Source organism: Hemiscyllium ocellatum, chromosome 11, assembly GCF_020745735.1.
Source record: "Hemiscyllium ocellatum isolate sHemOce1 chromosome 11, sHemOce1.pat.X.cur, whole genome shotgun sequence".
In the NCBI taxonomy this organism is placed as follows: Eukaryota; Metazoa; Chordata; class Chondrichthyes; order Orectolobiformes; family Hemiscylliidae; genus Hemiscyllium; species Hemiscyllium ocellatum.
In genome coordinates, this window is record NC_083411.1 from 17,033,805 (window position 1) to 17,051,364 (window position 17,560).

General features: G+C 48.5%; 3 non-coding genes across 3 annotated transcripts; all 3 read left to right on the forward strand.

Moving 5' to 3' along the window:
* Positions 1 to 1,846: 1,846 nt before the first annotated feature.
* Positions 1,847 to 2,062, forward strand: LOC132820544 (small nucleolar RNA U3). Its single transcript, XR_009645209.1, has one exon. It is a non-coding gene; the product is annotated as a small nucleolar RNA U3 (small nucleolar RNA).
* A 2,759-nt stretch (positions 2,063 to 4,821) lies between these two features.
* Positions 4,822 to 5,037, forward strand: LOC132820549 (small nucleolar RNA U3). The gene has a single exon (XR_009645213.1). It is a non-coding gene; the product is annotated as a small nucleolar RNA U3 (small nucleolar RNA).
* Positions 5,038 to 15,349: 10,312 nt separating this feature from the next.
* On the forward strand, positions 15,350 to 15,565 carry LOC132820542 (small nucleolar RNA U3). Its single transcript, XR_009645207.1, has one exon. It is a non-coding gene; the product is annotated as a small nucleolar RNA U3 (small nucleolar RNA).
* Positions 15,566 to 17,560: the final 1,995 nt, after the last annotated feature.

Below are 17,560 nucleotides of genomic sequence, written 5' to 3' on the forward strand. Positions count from 1 at the left end.
GCAGATGCCTGAAACCAGATTCTGGATCAGTGGTGCTGGAAGAGCACAGGAGTTCAGGCAGCATCCAACGAGCAGCGAAATCGACATTTCGGGCAAAAGCCCTTCATCAGGAATAAAGGCAGTGAGCTGGAAGCATGGAGAGATGAGCTAGAGGAGGGTAGGGTGGGGAGAGAGTAGCATAGAGTACAATGGGTGAGTGGGGGAGATGAAGGTGATAGGTCAGGGAGAAGAGGGTGGAGTGGATAGGTGGAAAAGGAGCTGGGCAGGTCGGACAAGTCCGGACAAGTCATGGGTACAGTGCTGAACTGGAAGTTTGAAACTAGGATGAGGTGGGGGAAGGGGAAATGAGGAAGCTGTTGAAGTCCACATTGATGCCCTGGGGTTGAAGTGTTCCGAGGCCACTTCTGCATGCAGGCTCCAAAATCCTGTCTTGAGTCATCGCCAACCTGTCCAGGTGAATTCTGGGATCGGAGATTCATCCTGATCGAACTTGTGCCGTACCGGTAAGGACAGAACCTAAAACATTACCGCGCAGTACCTTTGGCCTTCGATGTTGCGTGAAACTAATCTGAAGCCCGTCTAACCTGCACTATTCCATTATCAACAGGCCCTTCGGCCCAAAAAGGTCTGCACCGACCCTCCGTAGTGTAACCCACCAGGACCCATTTCCCTCTGATTAATGCACCTAATACGATGGGTGATTTAGCATGGCCAATTCACCTGACCTGACCCAACATGCACATCTTTGCATTGTGGGAGGAAACCGGAGCATCCAGAGGAAACTCACGAAGACACGGGGAGAATGTGCAAATTCCACACGGACAGTCACCCAAGGCTGGAATCGAACCTGGGTCCCTGGCGCTGCGAGGCAACAGTGCTAACCTCTGAGAAACCATGCTGCCCCTATGATCTCTGAGGGCCTCGCACTCCTCAGGGGTATGACTGCCTATGTCCAAGACAGGAGAGGGTGGACGCCTGCCTCATCATCCCGGACCAGGAGCAGGCGTTTTACAGAAGGTCACACACCTACATGTGAGACGCGACGCGCTCTCCAAAATGGGCTTTGGGTGGGAATCCATAATCGTATCCAAGTGCTCTACGCCAACATCTTTAGTGCAGTCTCAATCAATGAGTGTTAATCAGAAAGTTTCCGGATCAGGTCTGGCTGCCCACGCTCTCCTGCTCTGTTTATATGTTGTATAGAGCCCTTTGCTGAGTTCGTCAGGAAGGATGCAAGCCTGAGAGGGGTGGCTATTCCAGGTAGCAGAGCCCTGCGGATCACAGCCTCCCTGTACATGGATAACGTCACCGTGTTTTGCCTTTGCTGGATAGAGTCATACTCCGAGGTTTGTTTCTCCATTTGCTACTGTGCAGGATTGAACTGCTTTAATAACAATGTGTGCTTGTCAAGATATTTTCATGAATAAAGTATATATTTGAAATAAACAAAAACCTCCTGGGCCTGTGTGATTTGCTCTTCAGAGGGTCTCTATGTACATTGAAGTGATTCTGTGAATCTATGGCTTATGAAGGAACTGTCCAATATCACCATGAGTCATGAACCTGGAAGTGATGTCATGTGACACTGCCTGCTGATTTATGGTGATACATTTGTAACATTTGATTGGTCAATTGCATTGATTATGGTAATTAGAGTTTGTCAATCAGTTGGTTTCAATGTAATAGTTCAAACACAAACCAGTTTCTGTGTATATAATTTGTAATATAATGTAAAATAAAGGCTTTGCAATAACATGAATGACAAAATGGATGCGTTTGAAGCCTAAGCCCTAACTGTGATGTGTGTGTGTGCAATTGGCATGTGAATGAGAGTAGAGTGTTAGCTAAGACTATACTCTTAGGGATCATTTCTATAGTTTTTTCCTAGAGAAATGGGTTCTTGAGTGTGTGGTCTCACCAACCATGAGGAGGATTAATAGTGTTTTCTTCTGAGCAGGAAGTTGGCAGTGAGTGTTGCTTTCAGCAGTTGCCTATTGCCATTGATGATTGTTCCTTCTCTCTTGTGTGGAGAGTTGGAGGAAGAGAACACAGTCTGAGTGGTTGGTTTATAGGAGCTCAAGGGAAAGGTTCTGTCTTTGTTATTGGTTCTGAGTCAGCTAAATGGCAAGGCTGGAGTAATGCCGTTCCTTCAAAACCACCAGTACAGGAATACACTAACTCACTCAGCCTCTACCCAAGAATTTAAAGTCAATCAAGGTGTTGTAGCAGTCGGGTGCAGTGTGGAACAGCTCCAGAGGGGAACAACATCCGGCAACACATCCCTCACAAAGTTGTATGTTATGTTCTCCCCGTGTCAGCGTGGGATTCCTCCCACTAACCAAAAATGTGCAGCTTAGGTGAATTGGCCATTGTGATCATGGATGTGCAAGTTAGATGCATTAGTCAGGGGCAAATATAGGGTAGGGCATCAGGTCTGTAAGGGTTGCTTTTCGTCAGGTCATTGTTGGGCCAAAGGCCTGTTTCTGCACTGGAGGGATTCTTTTGCTCCAGAGCCCACGTTGTGGAACAGGATAAGCTGTGTTTGTGTTTCTTCTTCCAGCGAGTGCACTAGCAGCCTGACGGTGAAAGATGGCTCAGTCATATCATCTCAGTCTGACACCCTGAGGATCAGCAAATCGTTTTATACCAGACTGTATGATATACAGCCCACAGGCAGCACAGCCTCCCAGTCGGTCCTGTTCTCTAACACGGAGAGATCTTACACACAGCAGGGGCTAGGGGCTGGATGAGCCATTATCTCTGGATGAGTTGACCGAGGCCCTCAAGTCCTTTGAAAAGAATGAAACAGTTTCCCAGCCGAGTTGCATTCGGACCTGTGCGACTTCAGGACTGCTGGTGGTGTACGCTTCTGTCAGTTACCATGTGCAAATTCACGGGGAAAGGTAGTATCACCCTCACCCATAAGCAGGAGGGGGAGAGGACGGAAATTACAAATTGGTAAAAACAATGACTGCAGATGCCTGAAACCAGATTCTGGATCAGTGGTGCTGGAAGAGCACAGGAGTTCAGGCAGCATCGAACGAGCAGCGAAATCGACATTTCGGGCAAAAACCCTTCATCAGGAATAAAGGCAGTGAGCTGGAAGCATGGAGAGATGAGCTAGAGGAGGGTAGGGTGGGGAGAGAGTAGCATAGAGTACAATGGGTCAGTGGGGGAGATGAAGGTGATAGGTCAGGGAGGAGAGGGTGGAGTGGATAGGTGGAAAAGGAGCTAGGCAGGTCGGACAAATTATGGGTACAGTGCTGAACTGGAAGTTTGAAACTAGGATGAGGTGGGGGAAGGGGAAATGAGGAGGCTGTTGAAGTCCACATTGATGCCCTGGTGTTGAAGTGTTCCGAGGCCACTTCTGCATGCAGGCTCCAAACTCCTGTCTTGAGTCATCGCCAACCAGTTCAGGTGATTTCTGGGATCGGAGATTCACCCTGATCGAACCTGTGCCGTACCGGTAAGGACAGAACCTAAAACATTACCGCGCAGTACAGACCCTTTGGCCTTCGCTGTTGCGTGAAACTAATCTGAAGCCCATCTAACCTGCACTATTCCATTATCAACAGGCCCTTCGGCCCAAAAAGGTCTGCACCGACCCTCCGTAGTGTAACCACCAGGACCCATTTCCCTCTGATTAATGCACCTAATACGATGGGTGATTTAGCGTAGCCAATTCACCTGACCTGACCCAACATGCACATCTTTGCATTGTGGGAGGAAACCGGAGCACCCGGAGGAAACTCACGAAGACACGGGGAGAATGTGCAAATTCCACACGGACAGTCACCCAAGGCTGGAATCAAACCTGGGTCCCTGGCGCTGCAAGGCAACAGTGCTAACCTCTGAGCCACCATGCTGCCCCTATGATCTCTGAGGGCCTCGCACTCCTCAGGGGTATGACTGCCTATGTCCAAGACAGGAGAGAGTGGACGCCTCATCATCCCGGACCAGGAGCAGGCGTTTTACAGAAGGTCACACACTTACATGTGAGACGCGACGCGTTCTCCAAAATGGTCTTTGGGTGGGAATCCATAATCGTATCCAAGTGCTCTACGCCAACATCTTTAGTGCAGTCTCAATCAATGAGTGTGAATCAGAAAGTTTCCGGATCAGGTCTGGAGTCAGGTCTGGCTGCCCACGCTCTCCTGCTCTGTTTATATGTTGGAGAGAGCCCTTTGCTGAGTCCGTCAGGAAGGATGCAAGCCTGAGAGGGGTGGCTATTCCAGGTAGCAGAGCCCTGCGGATCACAGCCTCCCTGTACATGGATAATGTCGCCGTGTTTTGCTTTTGCTGGATAGAGTCACACTCCGAGGTTTGTTTCTCCATTTGCTACTGTGCAGGATTGAACTGCTTTAATAACTATGTGTGCGTGTCAAGATATTTTTATGAATAAAGTATATATTTGAAATAAACAAAAACCTCCTGGGCCTGTGTGATTTGCTCTTCAGAGAGTCTCTATGTACATTGAAGTGATTCTGTGAATCTATGACTTATGAAGGAACTGTACAATATCACCATGAGTCATGAACCTGGAAGTGATGTCATGTGACACTGCATGCTGAATTATGGTGATGCATCTGTAACTTTTGATTGGTCAATTGCATAGATTATGGTAATTAGAGTTTGTCATTCAGTTGATTTCAATGTAATAGTTCAAACACAAAGCAGTTTCTGTGTATATAATTTGTAATATAATGTAAAATAAAGGCTTTGCAATAACATGAATGACAAAATGGATGCGTTTGAAGCTTAAGCCCTAACTGTGATGTGTGTGCGTGCAATTGGCATGTGAATGAGAGTAGAGTGTTAGCTAAGACTATACTCTTAGGGATCATTTCTATAGTTTTTTCCTAGAGAAATGGGTTCTTGAGTGTGTGGTCTCACCAACCATGAGGAGGATTAATAGTGTTCTCTTTTGAGCAGGAAGTTGGCAGTGAGTGTTGCTTTCACTAGTTGCCCATTGCCATTGATGATTGTTCCTTCTCTCTTGTGGGGAGAGTTGGAGGAAGAGGACGCAGTCTGAGTGGTTGGTTTGTAGGAGCTCAAAAGGAAGGTTTTGTCTTTGTTGTTAGTTCTGGGTAAGCTAAATAGTAGTGCTGTGCCTATACTGGTCCTTCAAAAGTGTCAGTTACCATGTGCAGTAACTCACTCAGCCTCTACCCAAGGATCTAAAGTCAATCAAGGGGTTGTGGCAGTTGGAGGGGTTGTGGCAGTTGGGTGCAGTGTGGAACAGCTCCAGAAGGAAGCAACATCCGGCAACACGTCCCTCGCACAGTTGTATGTTATGTTCTCCCCGTGTCAGCGTGGGATTCCTCCGGGTGTGCTGGTTTCCTCCCACCATCCAAAAATGTGCAGCTTAGGTGAATTGGCCGTAGAATCAAAACTGGTACACTATACAACGAATTCAAAAGCATGCAAATTCGTTGGAGAAGGCGTTCTGTCTCTCCCTTCGGATCTGGTGCAGTTATACTTCGCGCTTCCTCGAGTTCCCGGTCAGGTTCCCCTTGTTCGGCTCTTTCATTGGTCGGTTCACCTGTCTGTGAATGGATTAGTGTCTCTATTGGCTGCCCCGAAATACCTGTCCAACTCCTGCTGTGCTGAACAATGGGTAGACATCCTGGGTTCGGCAGTTTCCGATCTTGTAAATTAAAAGTTTATTGTTTGGAAGGGTTTCCTCATTGCCATGCATCTGGCTGTCTGGGCGTTCACAATAGTTCTCCATAGTTGAATATACAGATATTATCATTTAACATAGGACCCGAATGAGTTTGACGTCAGCGGAGGCATTAGCGAGTACTTTATCAATCAAGTGTAGTATCGGTGCGATTTACACTATCCGATAGTTACCGGTTTCCTTTATTAACAATGAGAGTGTAACAGGATGATCTGAAACTGACGGACATGTTCTAATCCCCCAGGAATGTGGCCCCAGGCAGACAGTCCTGCAGTGGCTGGGTTTACTTTACATGGCTGTGTTTTAGCTGGTATCTGCCAGTGTCTGCTTTAATAATGGTGCTCCCCTCCCTAGCCCCAATGTAGGTACCCCGATAGCAGATTCTCCCCAACATTCCCTCCCTTGGCCTCGAAAGAGGCCACACCCCCTTATCCCATAAGGAACGCAACCCCACGAGGCGACCGGTGTCAGGTGTTGTATCGACCAGACTCACCGGTTCTAAGGAGACAGTCATATGGGGATGAAGGGTGCCCTGAAAAACGCGCCGCTACACAATTAAGCAATAGATTAGTCACAGCTGCATGCTAAGCTAAACTAATAGTTGAAGTAATTGAGGCAATGTCTGCAGAAATAACGAAAAGCACAGGATTAGACAAGCATTGCAATAAGTCATTCAGAGCTGGCGAAATGTACGCGAGTGCGTTAGAATGAGTGAGTCATTTAGTAAACGCAAGTCTGTAGTCCAAAGAGCCGGCAAATGTAAATAGGTGTTGTAAGTTTGGAAAGGGAGTAGGAACAGCCTGGTACCAGCAGCTAGGTACCCGCTAGAGATGTGAAACCCAGTGTGAAACTGTACTGTGCCCCGATGGTCCCATAGATCAGTATGCTCCAGAGAGCAGCAGTGCTGTCCAACCGTCCGAGACGGATGCAAGCAGGCAGAAATCTCATCAAATGGAGACGAACGGAGGCCACGCGTTCCGATGTGAATGCGCGACTGTGCCTGTCTTAGGTTGTCCCTCGCCCGAGGGATCTTACCCGTCATTGGCTAACCAGTCGTGCTGCATTGAGTAATCAATGCCAACATCCATTTCACCACCCCAAGGAAAGGCGTGGGCAGCTCGGTAGCATGGTCAGAGGCCTCCGAGGGTGGCTGAGGCCAGTCAGGAATACTGGACAGTCCGCAAAGGCCGCTTGCGAGAACAGCAGCGTCTCAATTGCCAAGGCACACTGTACATCTCACCCACCCGCTGTTATGGAAGGATCAATTCACATATCCCCAATTTAAACGGGCAAAATAAATAAGTGGGGGCTCTTTGGACAACCAGGCTTCATTTGGCGTACATGAAGATGAAAAGTTAGTCATGAGTACAACAGGATCAGACGAATTCGAAAGAAAGCCATTGAGGGAGCCGACACGCACCGGAGAGATAGCACAGACGCTTGTATGTATTAAAAACGCAATGTTTGAAGAGTAACAAACATTTGGCCAAGAGCTGTGTCGAAAAATAGAGTAAGTCCCTCGAGAGGGAAGTGGGATTGGTGATAGCGAGAAGGGAACCACAATAGACCGCATAGGGGAAGGCAAACGGTACGCTTTGATAATGCACAGTAGTTTCGATTAGCACGCCGGGGAACTGCCGGTGCTCGGGGCGCTCACCCAATGGAGTTGTCGTAGCACAATCGTTTGATGAGCCAAATACCGTGGCGGCCCATGGAGACCGTTTAGGATAAGGGTCATTAATGTGGAATTGATGAGGATCTCCATCAACCCTGTGGTAACAGGCCAATAGAGCAGTTAATTTCCACTGTGTGGTTAGGGAAGACACAGCGCAGGGGATCCCCTAACCTCTCGGGGGCGCAGCATAAGTCTCAAGGCAGCTGGGACCCCCCCTTTTGCAGGCAGGGCGGATTGTCGCCCCCAGACACGGGTAGGATATTGGAGCGGACCGCGACTGTAACTCAGAATATGGGTAATATCAGAAAAAGGCGACTACGCAAGGGATAAAGACAAATTTAGACGAAAAGGGAGTTGAATCACCAACTAAAAAGGCACAATCCTACTTGGACGGCTATTCGCCTGCTCACAGCGGAGTCCATGATTAACAAGGTGGACCTCCCAAGAGAAGGCCCAATGAAGAGTTTAGACAGCAGAATAAAGTACAAGAAGAGCAAAGATATCAGTGAAACGGACCCATGTCGGGCCATAGCTCAGACTGCACCTCCCCATCAGGTCGTGTCTCATCGAGTGATTTTAGGGATATATTAGGTTGTGCTGACCTGGAGCAATGAGAGAAGTGGTGCGTGCGGTGGCCTATGTGTTTCCAGCCAGCTCAGTATAAGATATGATGATGATGATTATGGAGAGGGGGACAATGTAAAACTCTGGGCAATTAGGAGATTTGCGGTGGGACGAAATTGGACTGTTTGCCTGAGGGGACTTGTCCCCCCAAACGAGATACAGAACGAGAGGTGCAAGTATAATCCTTGTGTATGCAAGAATCTGTGTGTGTGAAGGGCCGTGTGTCATAGACAAAAGAGAATGCGCAGGTGCTGCGGGCATATCGGACTTCATCCCTGTGTAAAGGAGAGAGAGAGAGAATCATAAAAGGATGGTCAGACAGGTCAGGACAGAAATTGTCTGTGTAGCACATTCTTCCGTTTGACACTTGAGGATTTGATCAGTTTGAGGGAAGTAACAGCCTTTAAAAGATACCCCGGGAAAAGAATCATAAAGGAACCTGGTGACCCTGCTGTTCTCAGCGCGAACCAGCGCCTTGCAAAAGATACGAACAGATGAGTTGGAGAGGACTACTCGCAGTTGAAGAGACTGAAGGATTTGGGCAGGAGCTGAGTATTGATCCCTGTGGGAGGCGATTGTATGTATAATGCCTTCAAGCAAAAGGCGACGGCAAAGTGCTGCCGATACTGTAGGTGCGGTGGAGGGCAAAAGAGAGCGTTGGCCAGGAGTGTAACAGAGAAAAATGAAAGGCAGGTGTGAGCGCCCACAGTGCAACAGAGGGGTCGGGAACCTTTAAGTTTGCAGTGGCGGTGGCACCATTTATTATTTGGAGATGACGTGAGGAATCCTGGTAGCAAACCTCAGGGAGCATGAGAGTGGGGAAAGTCCTGGTAGCAAACCTCAGGGAGCGTGAGATTGGGGAAAGAAGCCATTTAGTTTTTGGAGACGACGTGATGAACCCTGGTAGGAAACCTCAGGGAGCATAAGACTATGGAAAGAAGATGGGGCACAGAACACGGCAGTGGAAGCATAGTGAGTGAATTGCCCTAATGGAGAGATGAGGCCAGAAGATGAGTTACTGTGTCCTGGTAGAAAACCTCAGGGAGCGTAAAACCTCAGAAAGAGATGGAGCGTAGGGATCAGCGGATCCTCAATTCAATGAGAACCAGGTGAATTCAATGCAGGCTGAGTGAAGGACAAAGCTGAGACGACCTCAGATCCGGCGGTGACCATAAAGTGTGTAGGTTTGGGAGGAGACGATGAAGGGCGTGACCACGGCGTGGGAAATGGAGAGCGGGGTGTAGGATAGGGCAGTACAATCAGCAAGAGGAGTCTGTACTAGATTTCAATGGGAAGGTTTGGTACCGACTGGCAGTTACAGGTTGCATGTTAAACGCATTGGAGAGTGTAGCGTCAGACAGGTAGACTGGCTGGCATGTTCACCCCGCATGGTTGTCAATACCTGCTTTAGGGACTGGAAATGGCAGTGTCTGTGGCAGGAGTAGCTCAACCCTCCCTAGCCGCAAACTTGAGGGGGGGGGATAAGTAGCAGGAGGAAATTGCTTTAAAATGAGCGTCCATAATGCTTTAGCGAAAGAAAAAATCTGTGGACTTGGGAGAAAGGATAAAAATGGGTTCGTGAGAAGGGGCAGAAAAATTCGGAGGGCATAGACGGAAGAAGGAGTAGGTGGGCCCCCCCTCATTCTTGGCACTTTGTGAACACGAGGGGAAAAGGGATGGCCTAAACAATCATGTTGGCGGACAAAAAGGTGAGTGAGCGGCCGCGAGGAAGAGAGATGGGCCAAGCACCCTGCTGTGTGCTGAGTAGCACGTCCTAGTTGGAGGCCTGAGGCCTGTGACCAGCGGGGGAAAAAGAGAGAGAAAGAAAAAAAAAAGAAACCAAGTGGGTTGGGGGATATTTGGGCAGTGGGATGGCCAAACACTGGACATACAGAACATTGTAAATGAAAACGCACAGTATGGCGATGCGGCAATGCGCATGTTGTTGGTCGGGACGCTATAGTTAATAGTGAAAGGTACAACCTGTCAAACAGAATGTGGTTAGAGGCATGATTCATATCGACATCCCAGTAACTGAAGTGGACCTGTTCATCGAGTAATCCCATGGAGTAGGGCAATGACGCTTGAGGGACCCATCGGTGTAGTGGTGGCGCGGTAGTTGAGCTAATAGGGTGGCGGAACGTCCGCAGGCGAGCAGCCCCTTCTAGACTGTGCAATCCTACCAAGAGGGAGCATTCACGCCAAAAGCGAACGGGCACCGCCCCAACTGAGCGTTCGCGCCAAAAGTCAGCTGGCCCCGCCCAACCTGAGCCTTCGCGCCAAAAGCAAGAAAGCCCGCCAAGATCTAAGGTGACCCGCCCAGAGAAGGGTGACCCGCCAAAACTAGGGTGAGCACAGGACACCCCGGGATTTACCGTCTTAGGATTCCACAACCGTAGTGTTATTAAAATAAAAAACTCCACCATCCCTTCCTGCGCCCCCTCCCTCCCTACATCCAGGTATTCCTTTCCAAGTATAAGAGTAATTAAAAGTGATAGCGGGGGAACAAGCGGTATTTAATCCTAAAAATCAAGACGAGACTATGGAGAAAAATCCCAGACTATTAAGTGATCAATCCCAACCCGCTAAGTGTAGGGAACAACACTCACGTAGTCCGACAGCAGTAAAACTGCTTTCGGCTGCTGGGCAGCTTCCCACAGTCCCTTTCCGTCACTCAGGCTGTCGGCGACGATCCACTGTACACCGAGACCTGGGATGAAATATTTGCTGCGACACCTCCGTTCGCCATGTCTGTTAAAAATCACTGCACTCACTCACTCACTCCCTCTCTCACTGGGCCGGCCCCACACTGGTTTTCATCCACATACATGCCAATCCACGCATACTGTCGGTGTGTCCGTACTCTCGTCCCAGACTGTCGCAGTCCCTTGTCCCCAGTTTTAGTGACATGTTTGGCAGGGGCGTCCGAAATGACTGGGGCTGTGGTGGAGGTACAGTGGCCCCCTTGCCACTGCGGGTTGAATGTAACTAACAGTTTCGTCTTCCACTCCGGGGATTTATCGGCGGTCGGTGGTGCCCAATCAGTAGGGGGTTTCCCTAGGGCTATTGTTTGCCGCACTGAATACTACGGCGAGAGTAGGAGACCGTTTAAAATTTTGGTCATTAGCGCCGTATCTGTGAAGGTCTCTTTTAGTCTAGTCAATATCAGGTCTTTTTGGGCGGGCGCTTGGTTAAACACTTGATCCAGTGCTGTCTTGTGCACTGTTACACTGTCCAGTAATAAATGGGCATGCCAAGTTACGTCTGTGCCAACCGTGAGGTGCCACCAGGGCACTCCGGGGCGTAATGGTCGAAATTGGGTCATTTTTGGTGGTCCAAAGTTCAAGTCCCCCATGACGGATCTCACCTGGTGGGTACCGCTTTAAAACCAGTGCGTTTTTCAAAAGCCTGACCTTCGCGTGGCAGATTTCTGCTCTTAACAACCGGTCTAAGGCAAACGCCTGTGCAGGTAAACCCTATCCAGTAGATGAGATCTGCCCTCTGTCCCCTTAGGATGCTAGCAGCGAGTGTGTCTATCGATAGTTGTCAGAGATAAAGTGCTTACTAAAAAAGAAAGGATCCAATCAGTCAAGTGCGGTCAGCGCTGTATTAATTAATTTCAGAAAGCGTCCAGGCTCCGTAAGCCACGCTTGTACCTTAACTCAGAAAGCTGCGTCCAGGATCCGAAATCCACGCATAAACTTTACTGAAAAACCCGCGTCCAGGATCCGAAATCCACGCGTAAAACTCAAACTCAAAAAACTGCGTCCAGGATCCGAAATCCACGCATTAACTTAACTCAAAAACCGCGTCCAGGATCCGAAATCCACGCGTAAAACTCAAACTCAAAAAACTGCGTCCAGGATCCGAAATCCACGCATTAACTTGACTCAAAAACCGCGTCCAGGATCCGAAATCCACGCATAAAACTCAAACTCAAAAAACTGCATCCAGGATCCGAAATCCACGCATTAACTTAACTCAAAAACCGCGTCCAGGATCCGAAATCCACGCATAAAACTCAAACTCAAAAAACTGCGTCCAGGATCCGAAATCCACGCATTAACTTGACTCAAAAACCGCGTCCAGGATCCGAAATCCACGCGTAAAACTCAAACTCAAAAAACTGCGTCCAGGATCCGAAATCCACGCATTAACTTGACTCAAAAACCGCGTCCAGGATCCGAAATCCACGCGTAAAACTCAAACTCAAAAAGCTGCGTCCAGGATCCGAAATCCACGCATTAACTTAACTCAAAAACCGCGTCCAGGATCCGAAATCCACGCGTAAAACTCAAACTCAAAAAGCTGCGTCCAGGATCCGAAATCCACGCATTAACAACTCAAAAACCGCGTCCAGGATCCGAAATCCACGCGTAAAACTCAAACTCAAAAAGCTGCGTCCAGGATCCGAAATCCACGCATTAACTTAACTCAAAAACCGCGTCCAGGATCCGAAATCCACGCGTAAAACTCAAACTCAAAAAGCTGCGTCCAGGATCCGAAATCCACGCATTAACTTAACTCAAAAACCGCGTCCAGGATCCGAAATCCACGCGTAAAACTCAAACTCAAAAAGCTGCGTCCAGGATCCGAAATCCACGCATTAACTCAACTCAAAAACTGCGCATTAACTTAAGGCTAGCCCTGGATCAATTAGTCACTTCAGTACCGCGAAAACAGGCAGGTATTAGTGAAGAAGTGAGAAAAATAGCTTACCAGTATGGACTCTGCAACGTTGCTGCCAAACTGATTTAAAAGTATTGTTTGTGTTGGTGAGGATCAGGGAGCAGACAAAGACTGACTAACTGAAAAAATTTACCTACTGGAAGTCTTTGCTTTAACAGGCGCTTCCTCACCTTTTAAAAGTTCGGCCGAAAGTTTGTCTGCCCTCCGGTCCGCCAATGTGGCCAAATTGCGGTCGTCTCTTTCCCTTCCCACGTTCAGGCTCACCATCTGTTGAGACGGAAACCGAATGGTCTCGTCTCTACGTGTTCGTTGGAAGGAGAGATCAAACCGGCTAGAGTTTGGAGCAAAAACACCGTTTATTACAGAATCAAAACTGATACACTATACAACGAATTCAAAAGCATGCAAATTCGTTGGAGAAGGCGTTCTGTCTCTCCCTTCGGATCTGGTGCAGTTATACTTTGCGCTTCCTCGAGTTCCCGGTCAGGTTCCCCTTGTTCGGCTCTTTCATTGGTCGGTTCACCTGTCTGTGAATGGATTAGTGTCTCTATTGGCTGCCCCGAAATACCTGTCCAACTCCTGCTGTGCTGAACAATGGGTAGACATCCTGGGTTCGGCAGTTTCCGATCTTGTAAATTAAAAGTTTATTGTTTGGAAGGGTTTCCTCATTGCCATGCGTCTGGCTGTCTGGGCGTTCACAATAGTTCTCCATAGTTGAATATACAGATATTATCATTTAACATAGGACCCGAATGAGTTTGACGTCAGCGGAGGCATTAGCGAGTACTTTATCAATCAAGTGTAGTATCGGTGCGATTTACACTATCCGATAGTTACCGGTTTCCTTTATTAACAATGAGAGTGTAACAGGATGATCTGAAACTGACGGACATGTTCTAATCCCCCAGGAATGTGGCCCCAGGCAGACAGTCCTGCAGTGGCTGGGTTTACTTTACATGGCTGTGTTTTAGCTGGTATCTGCCAGTGTCTGCTTTAATAATGGTGCTCCCCTCCCTAGCCCCAATGTAGGTACCCCGATAGCAGATTCTCCCCAACAAGTGGATAGGTGGAAAAGGAGCTGGGCAGGTCGGACAAGTCCGGACAAGTCATGGGTACAGTGCTGAACTGGAAGTTTGAAACTAGGATGAGGTGGGGGAAGGGGAAATGAGGAAGCTGTTGAAGTCCACATTGATGCCCTGGGGTTGAAGTGTTCCGAGGCCACTTCTGCATGCAGGCTCCAAAATCCTGTCTTGAGTCATCACCAACCCGTCCAGGTGAATTCTGGAATCGGAGATTCATCCTGATCGAACTTGTGCCGTACCGGTAAGGACAGAATCTCAAACATTACTGCGCAGTACCTTTGGCCTTCGATGTTGCGTGAAACTAATCTGAAGCCCGTCTAACCTGCACTATTCCATTATCAACAGGCCCTTCGGCCCAAAAAGGTCTGCACCGACCCTCTGTAGTGTAACCCACCAGGACCCATTTCCCTCTGATTAATGCACCTAATACGATGGGTGATTTAGCATGGCCAATTCACCTGACCTGACCCAACATGCACATCTTTGCATTGTGGGAGGAAACCGGAGCATCCGGAGGAAACTCACGAAGACACGGGGAGAATGTGCAAATTCCACACGGACAGTCACCCAAGGCTGGAATCGAACCTGGGTCCCTGGCGCTGCGAGGCAACAGTGCTAACCTCTGAGCCACCATGCTGCCCCTATGATCTCTGAGGGCCTCGCACTCCTCATGGGTATGACTGCCTATGTCCAAGACAGGAGAGGGTGGACGCCTGCCTCATCATCCCGGACCAGGAGCAGGCGTTTTACAGAAGGTCACACACCTACATGTGAGACGCGACGCGCTCTCCAAAATGGGCTTTGGGTGGTAATCCAGAATCCTATCCAAGTGCTCTACGCCAACATCTTTAGTGCAGTCTCAATCAATGAGTGTTAATCAGAAAGTTTCCGGATCAGGTCTGGAGTCAGGTCTGGCTGCCCACGCTCTCCTGCTCTGTTTATGTGTTGTATAGAGCCCTTTGCTGAGTCCGTCAGGAAGGATGCAAGCCTGAGAGGGGTGGCTATTCCAGGTAGCAGAGCCCTGCGGATCACAGCCTCCCTGTACATGGATAACGTCGCCGTGTTTTGCCTTTGCTGGATAGAGTCACACTCCGAGGTTTGTTTCTCCATTTGCTACTGTGCAGGATTGAACTGCTTTAATAACTATGTGTGCGTGTCAAGATATTTTTATGAATAAAGTATATATTTGAAATAAACAAAAACCTCCTGGGCCTGTGTGATTTGCTCTTCAGAGGGTCTCTATGTACATTGAAGTGATTCTGTGAATCTATGACTTATGAAGGAACTGTCCAATATCACCATGAGTCATGAACCTGGAAGTGATGTCATGTGACACTGCCTGCCGATTTATGGTGATACATTTGTAACATTTGATTGGTCAATTGCATAGATTATGGTAATTAGAGTTTGTCAATCAGTTGGTTTCAATGTAATAGTTCAAACACAAACCAGTTTCTGTGTATATAATTTGTAATATAATGTAAAATAAAGGCTTTGCAATAACATGAATGACAAAATGGATGCGTTTGAAGCCTAAGCTCTAACTGTGATGTGTGTGCGTGCAATTGGCATGTGAATGAGAGTAGATTGTTAGCTAAGACTATACTCTTAGGGATCATTTCTATAGTTTTTTTCTAGAGAAATGGGTTCTTGAGTGTGTGGTCTCACCAACCATGAGGAGGATTAATAGTGTTCTCTTCTGAGCAGGAAGTTGGCAGTGAGTGTTGCTTTTAGCAGTTGCCCTTTGCTGTTGATGATTGCTCCTTCTCTCTTGTGTGGAGAGTTGGAGGAAGAGGACGCAGTCTGAGTGGTTGCTTTGTGTGAATTCAAAAGAAAGGTTCTGTCTTTGTTGTCAGTTCTGAGTGGGAGAAATAGTAGGGCTGGGCCTATACTGATCCTTCACAACTGCCCGAGCAGTAGTACAGTAACTCACTCAGCCTCCACCCAAGAATCTAAAGTCAATGAAGCTGTTGTGGCAGCTGGGTGCAGTGTGGAACAGCTCCAGAAGGAAACAACATCCAGCAACACGTCCCTCGCAAAGTTGTATGTTATGTTCTCCCCGTGTCAGCGTGGGATTCCTCTGGGTTTCCTCCCACCATACAAAAATGTGCAGCTTAGGTGAATTGGCCATAGTGATCGGGGATGTGCAAGTTAGATGCATTAGTCAGGGGCAAATATAGTCAGGATAGGGGAACAGGTCTGTATGGGTTGCTCTTTGTCGGGTCATTGTTGGGCCGAAGGGCCTGTTTCCTCACTGGAGGGATTCTTTTGCTCCAGAGCCCACGTTGTGGAACAGGATATTCTGTGTTTGTGTTTCTCCTTCCAGCGAGTGCACCAGCAGCCTGACGGTGAAAGATGGCTCAGTCATATCATCTCAGTCTGACACCCTGAGGATCAGCAAATCGTTTTATACCAGACTGTATGAGAAACAGCCCACAGGCAGGGCAGCCTCCCAGTCGGTCCTGTTCTCTAACACGGAGAGATCTTACACACAGCAGGGGCTAGGGGCTGGATGAGCCATTATCTCTGGATTAGTTGACCGAGGCCCTTAAGTCCCTCGAAAAGAATGAAACTGCCGGAAGCGACAGTTTCCCAGCCGAGTTGCATTCGGACCTGTGCGACTTCAGGACTGCTGGTGGTGTACGCTTCTGTCAGTTACCATGTGCAAATTCACGGGGAAAGGTAGTATCACCCTCACCCATAAGCAGGAGGGGGAGAGGACGGAAATTACAAATTGGCCACCAATTTCACTTCTGCATGCAGGCTCCAAAATCCAGTCTTGAGTCATCGCCAGCCCGTCCAGGTGAATTCTGGGATCGGAGATTCATCCTGATCGAACTTGTGCCGTACCGGTAAGGACAGAACCTAAAACATTACCGCGCAGTACAGACCCTTTGGCCTTCGATGTTGCGTGAAACCAATCTGAGGCCCATCTAACCTGCACTATTCCGTTATCAACAGGCCCTTCAGCCCAAAACGGTCCGCACCGACCCTCCGTAGTGTAACCCACCAGGACCCATTTCCCTCTGATTAATGCACCTAATACGATGGGTGATTTAGCATGGCCAATTCACCTGACCTGACCCAACATGCACATCTTTGCATTGTGGGAGGAAACCGGAGCACCCGGAGGAAACTCACGAAGACACGGGGAGAATGTGCAAATTCCACACGGACAGTCACCCAAGGCTGGAATTGAAACTGGGTCCCTGGCGCTGTGAGGCCACAGTGCTAACCTCTGAGCCACCATGCTACCCCTGTGATCTCTGAGGGCATCACACTCCTCAGGGGTATGACTGCCTATGTGCAAGACAGGAGAGGCAGGAGGCCTACCTCAACATCCTGGACCAGGAACAGGCGTGTTACGGAAGGTCACACACCTACATGTGAGACGTGATGCGCTCTCCAAAATGGGCTTTGGGTGGGAATCCAGAAAAGTGCTCTACGCCAACATCTTTAGTGCAGTCTCAATCAATGAGTGTTAATCAGAAAGTTCCGGATCAGGTCTGGAGTCAGGTCTGGCTGCCCACGCTCTCCTGCTCTGTTTATGTGTTGTATAGAGCCCTTTGCTGAGTCCGTCAGGAAGGATGCAAGCCTGAGAGGGGTGGCTATTCCAGGTAGCAGAGCCCTGCGGATCACAGCCTCCCTGTACATGGATAACGTCGCCGTGTTTTGCCTTTGCTGGATAGAGTCACACTCCGAGGTTTGTTTCTCCATTTGCTACTGTGCAGGATTGAACTGCTTTAATAACTATGTGTGCTTGTCAAGATATTTTTATGAATAAAGTATATATTTGAAATAAACAAA